Genomic DNA, 10,768 nt, shown 5'->3' with positions numbered 1-10,768 from the left:
GTTATTTGTGGGCAATTTTTTACGGGAAGGACGGACCCAAACGCCATCTCAAGGTACCGATTTATTAGGGAAAAAAGAGGGAAAGGGGAGTGGGAGACGGAGATGCGAGACCCTCTGGAGTGGGAGCAGAACCGTGAGGGCTAGGATAGTGCGGGGAATGCCGGGTTAGTCCTGAGGGGACCGGAGCGAAGGCAGGGAAGGAGATGCACACGGGGTGAGGCAGGAGGCAGTCTGGGGAGTAGGTGGCTAGGAGAGCAGTGGGGGCCGGAGACTGACGCGTTGCAGCATATGGATGGATGAAGAGGACAAGGGGGGCGCCGAGGGAGGAGGACCATGAGGGGAGCCAGGCCAGCTGACCGGAGTGGAACTGAGGAGGGAAAAAAAAGAGAGGTAATAGGGAGTTAACATGCAGACAGATAAGATGCTACGCCTTAGAGCTGTCGGTACAAGGAGTTCACCCAGGTAGTTGCGACAACGATCAGGTGAAGACTGGAGTGAAAAGCCGAGTAGATATACGGGTGTGATGATGATGGCAGACAGGTGTGGAAGCAGGAGTGGGAGCAGCTGCCAGGTGTGGAGAATAAGCCGTTGATTGTACACGGAACAGGTGTGGCGGTCAGCTGGCATCGGAGATGAGGGAGAGGAAAAAAAAAAAAAAACAGCAGGCAGAGAACGGGACCAAGACAAAAAAAAACATAAACACAAGAAAACAAATTCAAACAAGAGGACAGACTCACGGTCAGCCGCCCACCACGACACAATTTGTTTGAATAAATCCATATTTCTGATATGAACCACTTTGAAACGGGTCATTAGACCCAAGGACAACACAAGGGTTAAGAGCTCTTTTTGTTGATCAACTTAGGCTCTCTTTTTCTCTCCCAATCTCGTGTGTAGCCTGGACGCTTCTCATCCTTCTGCACTATTATCCATGCTCTGTATGTTCTGGGACAGGGTCTGTATCTCTTGGTATTGGCTTGAATCCCATTCTCTCATCTTACCCCTACCCCTTGGCCCTCCCCCTACCCCTTGGCCTTGAAACCAAGGGGTAAGGGGTAGTGAAAACATACCCCTATGAAATGGGACACCACTTGGTGACATCACCATGCAGTATGATCACAACTCCAAGATGCCGTCTCTGTCTGTTGATTGTGTGGGTTTTGGACAACAGTGTCATATGGATTTAAATTTTTAGTTTCTTTGGTGGTGCAGAGGCAGATGTTCTTATCTGTGTAGTCACTAGGTCTGTTTGCATACTACAGGGCTGCCACTTCCACGCATTGCCGTGAGACACACGCATTTGACTGGTTTCACACGCTCACACGCCCACACCCCCATTTCTCACCGAAGTTGTCAACCCGGTCGGTCCAAATTTCTGATAGATGAGTTTTCAATAGATTTACTTTTCGCCACTAGTTGTGCTTTCAGAGACTGTGAGGGGGTTCAAGAGCGCTCCCTGTCTGTGAAAGTTTCGAATTGTCGCAAACTGAGAATTTTGTTTTCGATCCTCCCTTTCCCCCGGCTTTACGGTATGAGCTCTGATATCACAGACCCTTCCGTCGCTTCGTGACCACTCTCTCTGTAACAATAGAGGTGAGCAGCGCGGCTGGTAGCGTAGCACTTCATTTCATGTATGGGACTGCTCTGCTGTGGACGTGACCAGTTGCATCCGTGATGTCCTCCGATAATCGCTCGTACAGCCTCCTCTAAACTTTGTCAGAGACCAGAGACCCGAATGGCGTCTGTGTCTGTCAGACGTCTGAATGAATCCACCTACAGCGAGAATGACATGCACAGAAGCTATATTACAACTCTCCACAATCTCGGCCACAGAGATGGAAGTATTTTTTTTTGAATGTGCACAAAGTTGTAACATGGCAGAAATCTGGTGAAACACATCTGACTATACTATATATACTATACTATATATACTAACTATTATAACTACTATACTAACAACTATATTAACTGCAACATTGGACACTATTGTGCTTCTCTACCCTCGGTGCATCTCTAAATGTAACTGTAAAATAATTAATTTGATTTTTTATAAGAAATGTAACATAGTCTTTTTTTCCCCAAAAATTAAATCCGTAAGTGGGGCCCAGAGGATGATTGCCAAACATTACTCTGAACCTTGGCACAAGGTTAAAGGATAAGAATTTATGTAGATCATGGTTCTTATTCTTTAGAATTTCAGTGTCTTAGTTGATCCCTCAACATTATTTTAACTTTGGTCCCTTTCCTTAACCATGACCCCTGGACCTGTTCCCACAGACCAAATCTCTCAGCTGTTGATGATTGCTACTGTCTCTTCATGTGGTTCATTATGTTTGGCACGTTTGTGTCTGGGTCAGTTCTTATATCATAAGAAGTTATATGTATATAATTAATGCTGAATGCCGTAAACCTGTTGTACTACAACAATGCAAAGGTTCGTAACCCTACAGTTGGAACATATCAGGTAAACTTGATTTCTCCATTTTTTTGGCAAAAAAACTCTCCAGAAAGTGCCTTTAATGGTTTATTTTTCCATTTTTTTTTCCTGGGGGGGCATACCCCCAGACCCCCCTAGGGAGCACCCACCCCACCCATATCACAAACACCCAATTTAAACCCTGAGATAGATAACCCCAAAAATTGCCTTGTACGTGGCAAAATATGGTTGCGCCCCCAAATCTCACTCCAAGTTTTGGTGTAAAAGTTGCAGCCTCTGATACATATGTTCTACACATGTATCTGTTATACATATTACACCCTTGTATAACAGGGTGTTATACATAATAACACCCTGGGACTACTGACTCACGTGGTACCAAATATCTCGGAGTTAACAGTGCGGCTTTACTGTATGGAACAAGCTGGGCGGCTGCTTCATCCATGCTCTGACTGGCACTTATGCTGAAAACCTGGCCGTGGGACACCTTTTATTGAGTTGACAGCATGGAATGTGTCAATAAAGTCCCGCAGTTAGCACAGATGTACAAATAGATTACCAATTATGATCTGCTGCCGAGCCTTCTGCCTTTTGATCATGCCCCTGCTTTTGGCACAGTCTCCTTCTGTAACAGTGGTCTCTGCCTAAAGCGCTTTGGACAGTGTCCCTCCAGTGTCTCGTGCTTTACATGCGCTTTGACAGTGCCTTGTCGAAGTGCAGAAAAGCTGTGTGTGTCTGCAGTGTGTACATCAAACAACAACAGAACATGGACGCAAACGTCACTTATCAACACGTTCAACCCCGATTGGATTCACCTTGGACCAGATAAATACATTGTTTTAAATTGAGATTTACACTCAATATTTCATTTTAACTGCTACTTTATAAACCCAAATGCTGGGTAATTTTTGGGGCCAGAACAAATGGTATCACGCCCTTTTGATTCATTTGGCCAGAACATTAAATGAATTGCACTATATACACTACTTTTTGAATTCATTGTTTCATTTTGGCGATTAATCCGTAATCAGGGAATTATGCGATTAATCCTGATTAAAATTTAATTGCTGTTCCCAGCCTAAAATTAATTATATTGTTGGGTAGTTTTATAAAATAAAGTTGCTACGTGAAAGTGAAATGAATGAAATCAGAAAATTCAAAAACACTAAACTAAAACAAAACCTGTCCAAATTGGAGAGTTGGAAAAGAAAAGAAAACCCTAATTTATGTAGTCTTACTTGTGTCTTGATGACACTAAGTGAACTAGATACTTTTGTATCAGGTCTGGTTTGCTAGTTCACAATGAGGGGGACCATTTTAGAATTTATCAGGTATTCTTTTTCTTTTTTGTGATGTTATTTGTTGTTCTGCTTTCTTAATTTTGATTTGTCTACACCTCTAATTTTTCTGACTATAGCTGATTTTATGGCAAGAGGTTATGTCCCTATTTTTATTGCGCCCTTTTCTTAATGGATTACTTAGAAAGACCATTGCATTTCTTGTTGCAGTGTTTTTTTGGTCCACAAACATGGAAGCCAAGTGCATTTAATAGTAACTGAGTTGTTTGACCTTTGTTAACTTATTTAATTTGTCCCTATAAGATAGCCACTGTTTTTCTTCTTTACACACAGGGCAAGGCATTTTTTTCTCCATGTGCAATGTCAAATGTGATTAATACCAAATGTTTCCCACCCCCTTTGCCACTAGCAAATCTCAAAGTTCTGTTGTGGTTACCACTTACTTCACTTCTTAAGGAGCTAAACTTCTACTGTGTTCAGGCGTACACTCATGAGCCATGAATGTTATATTTCAACCTAACTTTCTGATAAGGTCCGTTCCAGGGCGTCATGAAAAGCTTTTTTGCCCGTTTACAACCCCACTGCTGAGCTTTAGCTTTCTCCCAATTCAACAACAAAACTTATTTTATACAATGATGTATAACGGTCACAAACAACACTGCTGGACCCACCTTCCGCAAACTCCCAATTAAACACAACCTTATTTACAATGGATGCTTATATTACAGTCCTCAAACCCACACTGCGGGGCCGCGTTTGCGGACCTCAATTCCAAACACCAAATTCATTTAAAATGTAATTTTACAGTAATGCCTCCCCGCCCCCCCCCCCCCCCTGTAAATTTCTAGGTTTACATTTCACACAATGTGACTATACCTGCTGTATATTACATTTATTTCCTATTTCCAGCACTACTTTTAAAGGTCTAGTGCCGCGACTTTCAAAACCTTCAAGGCTTCATCCTGGCCAACTTGCTACGGACTTATGTCCATTTCTAAACATAAAACCTTTATCGCTTTTAGCTTCTCCAAAAAACTCATATCAAAGCACATACATTGCCAATCCATACAACCAACCACACAGCATCAAGACAATTTGCTTTGCCGTCTCATCTTCAACACTGCTTCGAATTGGCAATTACTTTTTAAATTAATTTTACGATTCTTAACATACTTACGAGTTGATGACTGCTGAGCTCTCACGCCTACTTTTGTCCTACATACCCTACAAATCTTCCTTTTTTTTAATCCGTCACCCCGTGCGAGGTTCAAACAGCATCGCTCCAGTTTCTTTTAGTTTGTTTCCGTCCTCTCAGAGATCACATTACGGTCACCAATGTTAGAAGACCTAAAACGCCACCATTGTTGTCAAAGGAGACTTGGTCCAATGCGAATAACACAAGATTTTCATAGAAAACAGGACAATAATTACGCTTGTAAGCGTGCTAGAAAATGTTGTTTTCACAACTCAAAAGTTCTACACTATCTCGCCCGCAAATTCCTGTACTTCCTCCCACCTATAGTCTTCTGGTCCCAAGGGTGTTTACTTTTCCCCTCATCAGTAAACCCCTCCTCATTGGCTCTTCCTTGGCAGGTGACTTGTATTACGTGTCTCGTTTTCTCTTTGCTGTCGCACATGAGGAAGACATGCTCTAAACTCTGTCCTTTGGGGGTCCTTTTCGCCAAATTAAAGGTTCTGTTTATGTAGATGACAAAACTTTAAACAAAAATACAGGAATCACCATTCTATTTCTTAGCCTAGTCCTAAGTTATAAGAATCCATTATCATTTAAACCTTAATTTAACTCACACTAACTCTGGGGGGAACCGGCTGTTTACACTAAGTGTTTTTATAAAAATAACCTTTACCTTTCTCACTTATACTTTTTTGTATAATATATTCATGTACATGCCTAACATTTGCAGTAGTCCTATTCTTTCCATGTGAGGTTTGCCTCCGCCAGGTCTGCGCTTTTCACCACTCCTGTTTGTAATATTTATGGATAGATATCGAGGCGTATGGGGGGTGGGGAGTGTGCCGTTCGGTGGGCTCAATGATCGCATCGAGTTATTCGGATAAGATAAGATAGTGCTGAGTCATGTGAGCACACGGGTAAATGCTGTGTTTCTAAAGTGAACATATTTTCCTTCGATGTGCGTGCGCACGGGTTTATAAATCATATTTTTTTGCATACGCCACTCTGTCTTTTGGAAGTAGGTTCACCTTTAGTATGGATCCTTTATGACTAAACTTTAAAATATACCCCCGGAGTTGCTTCATGTTACTTGTGCTATTTTATCAACATAGATAGTCCCTCGGTGTTGCACAGAGATTGCACCTTGACGATAAAAGTTCTTATCATTGTCTCCGACAAACTGAAATTCATGGAAGACTGTCGTATTTTGCAGTGTAGAATCTGGCTGCGTCATCTTAAGCATCAAGTCTAGTAAGTGAAAAAACCTATCCGTAAACGGGACAGTATTCTTCGAATAATATAGTCAATATCCGTGCTCAGTTGATAAAACTCCTCAACTGCACGCGCAGCGCTCTGGTGATAATCACAACAGCCCCCCCCCGCCTACAACCCCTCGGATCAATCAAACACACGCAAGAACCTGGAGCATTCGCTGCCCTCGGCCTCTCTCGGTCTCTCTCTCTCTCCTCGCGCTCCCTGGCGCGCTCTCTGCTCTCGCTCCTCTGCGCTCTCTCTGCTCTCTCTTTCTCCCTCGCTCGCTCTCCCGCTCCGTCATCGGGTCTGTTTGTTACCAGGACAACACCATGCTCTGAAGCTCGATGCTGTCATGTAAATATTTTTCAAATCAGCAATAATATACAATTTTTTGATCAACTCATATCAATTGCATGCTTTAAATAACATACCGGTTAAAGCCCCGCAAAGTTCAAGAGAACCCCGCACTTCTGGGTTAAAATCTGACCACTTCCCAGTTTAGTTCTCCCGCCATTCCGATTACGATCCGTATACAGATATTCATGTGGTAAACAGATACAATACGATCAGATAATGCTGTACTCCTCGCTCATCCCTAGTGTCTGTGTGCCAAAATGTTTCTCAGAGCCAACTGAACCCCACTTCATGCGCATAAAATGTGTTGTTAGCGCATAACTGAGATTGTAACGGTAATAGATAATTACCGGATTTTTTTTTTTTTTACGGTTCTTTCATCATTTCCTCAGATGTGATTTAGCTTTCAACAGCTTCTTGTGCTCACCACCCTTGTTTTCTCTCACTAAAACAGCATTTTAGTAATTTTCCTACCAAAGCTCTTATAACAATGTGATTCAGCGCCAAACACTTTTTGTGCTGCGCAAACCTCTCACTGAACCGCTTTTCCCGTCATTTCTAGTATGAGCTCTTTTAAACATGTTTCCCATGTTCAGAATCATGTGATTTAGCTCCAAACAGCTTTTTGCTGGCGCAAACCTGGTTTTTCCTCACTGAACAGTCAATCCCTATCAGATGCGCTTATAACATGTTTCATGTGGATTGATTTCCAAATAGCTTGCCATTCCAAATCTGTTCCCATCAATAAACAGTTAATAATTTCCTACCAGAATGCTTATAAAGATTTTTGCTATGGGATTGAGGTCTCAACAGCTTCTTGTACTCTGCAAGACCTTGTTTCTTTCACTAATCGCTTTCAGTCCTTTCCTACCAGAATCTCTTTTAAGCACAATCAGATAATATCAAGAATCATGTTTGATTTAGCATCTAACAGCTTATGTGTCGTGCAAACCTTTTTTCCCATCACTGAAACTACTGTTACATCATTTTTTTCTCTACCAGAAATCTCTAATAAAGATCTTTCTTTTCTCTCGGCGCTGTGTCTAGTGGTAGCACGATTGACTGCCAATCATAAGGTTTTGGTGGTTCAATTCCTGGCCCGTTCATTTCCCCACTCAATATGTTCCTTGGCCAAGACACTGAACCCTGAGTTGGCCCCCGGTGCTGCGCACGGAGTGTGAATGTGTTTGAGTGTTTATGCTGATGGCAGTTGGCAACTTGTACGGCAGCCTCGCCACAGTGTTGAATGTGTGTGAATGGTGAATGTATCCTGTATGATTAAAAAGCGCTTTGAGTAGTCCGTTAGACAGAACATCGCTATATAATACGCCACATTTAACTTTACTCTCTCATAATCCATGTGTTGAACTCAAAAGCTGATTCTATAACCTAAATACCTTTGTTTCCATCCGCTTTGTATTCATTTGTGGGTAAAAGAATCACGGTTTTATAAATTTGAATTTGTTTTGGCTTTCGCCATAAAACGCCATTGGGCCGTACGTACAATAGTAAGGATCCTTTTAATGAATATTTTATTTCCTAAATGACCACCCTAGGGTTTCTCCCAGATACTTGTGCTATTTATTGATGATGTTGTTTCCCTCGTGTTGTGCATGATTGCGCTTAACCATAATGTTTTTATCATAGTCTCTGACAACCTGAAATACGGGACAAAAAAAAAAAAAAAGAAAAAAATTGTCCATGTTTGCAATTGTAGCTTCTTCTGTCCATCTCAACCTTGAATTCATCACAGAAAAAAAACTTCACAGATTTATTTCTTTTCTGGTGCCAAAATTTGTCTGTCTCGGAAGTTTGGTGTTAAAAAAAAAAGAGACACCACTTGTATTTCGGATAAATGCCATTGATTTCCGCGTTACGGTGAACTGTATGGGGGTAATAATTTACGGAATTATAATAATAGTAACGCGTTATATTACTTGCTTTACATCATAAGTAATCGCTTTACTATTTATAACTCGTTCTCCCAACACTTTTGTATGTACTACAGTTGTCAGTTCCTTTTTCAAAGACAGGTGAAACATAGATGGGACTTAAACAAAGTACAAAAGACTTTGTTACTGTACTCAAGTAGCTTTTCGAGATTTTTACTTTAAACTTACATGTGTTTTTTTTTGGCGACTTTTTACTTTTAACTACTCCTTAATGTAACATAAATACGGTACTTTCTACTCCTTACCTAGTTACCACTTGGCTTGTTCCTTTCTTTTTGTAAAAAAGCGGTCTGTCTGTGTGTTTGTGACAACGGAGACCAAGGCACATGCCACCCCGTGAAAAAAAGTGAGAGAAAGAAAAAAGACTACGAGCTCTCCTGGAGGATAATCAGTTGAGATTGTGTCCTGTGCATCTTTGATACTGTAAGGTTGTATAACTTATGTTGTCAATTCATTAAGCCTGTTCGTTGTATTGGTCCTATAGTTCTTGCAATTAAAAGTTAAGTTGTTTTGTGTTTCTTCACTGTTATCTATGTTTTACAATCACCTGTTAACTCGGGTTGGCCTGGCTGTATTCGTTTAGTGGCGATTGTTAACGTACCTTGCTCTCTAATATAATGTAATCCCAGGTGTTTATTGGTTATTGAATGTGACGTGTTGCTTTGTTTAGCGCAGGGCACTTTGTTTGACCTATGGGAATGACATACGGTAATTCCGGTAAGCTTTCCTGACTCATTTCCGTTTCCTGGCCTGTGTGTTGGTTGCGTGTTGGTGTGCTCTTCTGTCAGCAGATACCATTTCAGTTTGTTTAGATTTGCATATGACAGCGGCTAACTGTCCGCTAAACACTTATCTGTATAGCAGTTCTTCTACGCACTCACATATCCTGCCTCATTTTTTAGCGACTTTTTGTTAATACCAGCTGTTTTCACTCTTGGTAGCTACTCGACCTACTTAGCTTAGCTGCTAACGCTTTTAGCTTAGCAATTAGTTATTTCGCCCCCTCTCGACTTTCTCCTGCTCGGTGTGTGAGATGTTTTTACTCCTCTGCATCCTTTAGCGGTGATGGCGTGTTAACCAGTGTCAAGTTTATTTGTGGAACGTGGATGCGAGGCTTCGTAAGTTTAGAAGGTCCGGATCCGCACCATGACAGATCATTCCCGTCAGTTACTGTAGCTAACCTCCCCCCGGTAGTCCGCACGGGCCGGCCTGACCTGATTAGCCTCTTGACGTAGTTCCTCGCAACTCCGGAGCAGCCAGGACATAGTGGCATGGGTTAAACTGGCGCCGAGACGAGGACAAAGGAAAGAGACAGTCCGTAAGCTTTCCAAGGCGTCGGACCGCCACCAGCCTGTAGCGTTTCTAACAGATTTTCCCCACTCACCAACCCCCCCCTGGAACCACTCTGGTTATTCGCACATCCATTCTGATAAACGGTGACGTTAGGAAGCCGCACCGTATGTTTACAGTGCATCCCGGGGCTAAGCGGCGACGTTGAGTCCTTTATCTGAAAACTGCTGGCTAATGATAAGGATACACGTAAATACACACGATTGTTATCACGTTGGCGTTAATGACGTCCTGTTTTACGGCAATCGGAGGTTACTAGATTAATGTTGAATCGGTGTGTCCATACGCTAAGTCAATGTCGGACACCGTAGTTTTCCTCTGGACCCTGCCAAATCTAAACCACGTGAACTATAGCCGCATGTCCGTCATTTCGCCTGGCTATCGAGGTGTGGTCCAGATAATGATTTGGGATTTGTGGATCACTTAATGGCAGTCTATCTGGGTAAGACCTGATCTGTTCGGATAGCGGCATTCAGCCCACTTGGACTGGAGCGCTCTCATTTCCTAGAAACAATTGACAATTATGTGGACCTAATCCCTTGACAATCATAGTTTGGGACCGAGGCAGAGTCCCAGTCCCTCACACACTTCTCTGCTCCTTTATTCCAGGGTTCCCTAGTAAAGAATAAATCCCATAGTGACGGTGTCTGCCCCCCGACCATTCAAATTATTTAAATCAAAGGTAACAGAAGTGTGACTGTGCATGAAACGCATAACAATTAAAACCACAATGCCATAGTTCAAAAGAAATAGGAGAATTAAATGTTGGACTCTTAAACCTCGAATCTCTCTCTTCCGGGAGCGAAGGCAGGGAAGGAGGATGGCGACACGGGGTGAGGCAGGAGGGCGAGTCTGGGGAGTAGGTGGCTGAGGAGGAGGCAGTGGGGGTCGGAGACTGACGCGTTGCAGCAGATGGGATGGATGAAGA

This window comes from Etheostoma spectabile, unplaced genomic scaffold, assembly GCF_008692095.1.
Source record: "Etheostoma spectabile isolate EspeVRDwgs_2016 unplaced genomic scaffold, UIUC_Espe_1.0 scaffold420, whole genome shotgun sequence".
Taxonomy (NCBI): Eukaryota; Metazoa; Chordata; class Actinopteri; order Perciformes; family Percidae; genus Etheostoma; species Etheostoma spectabile.
Note: the sequence above shows the minus strand (reverse complement) of the source record.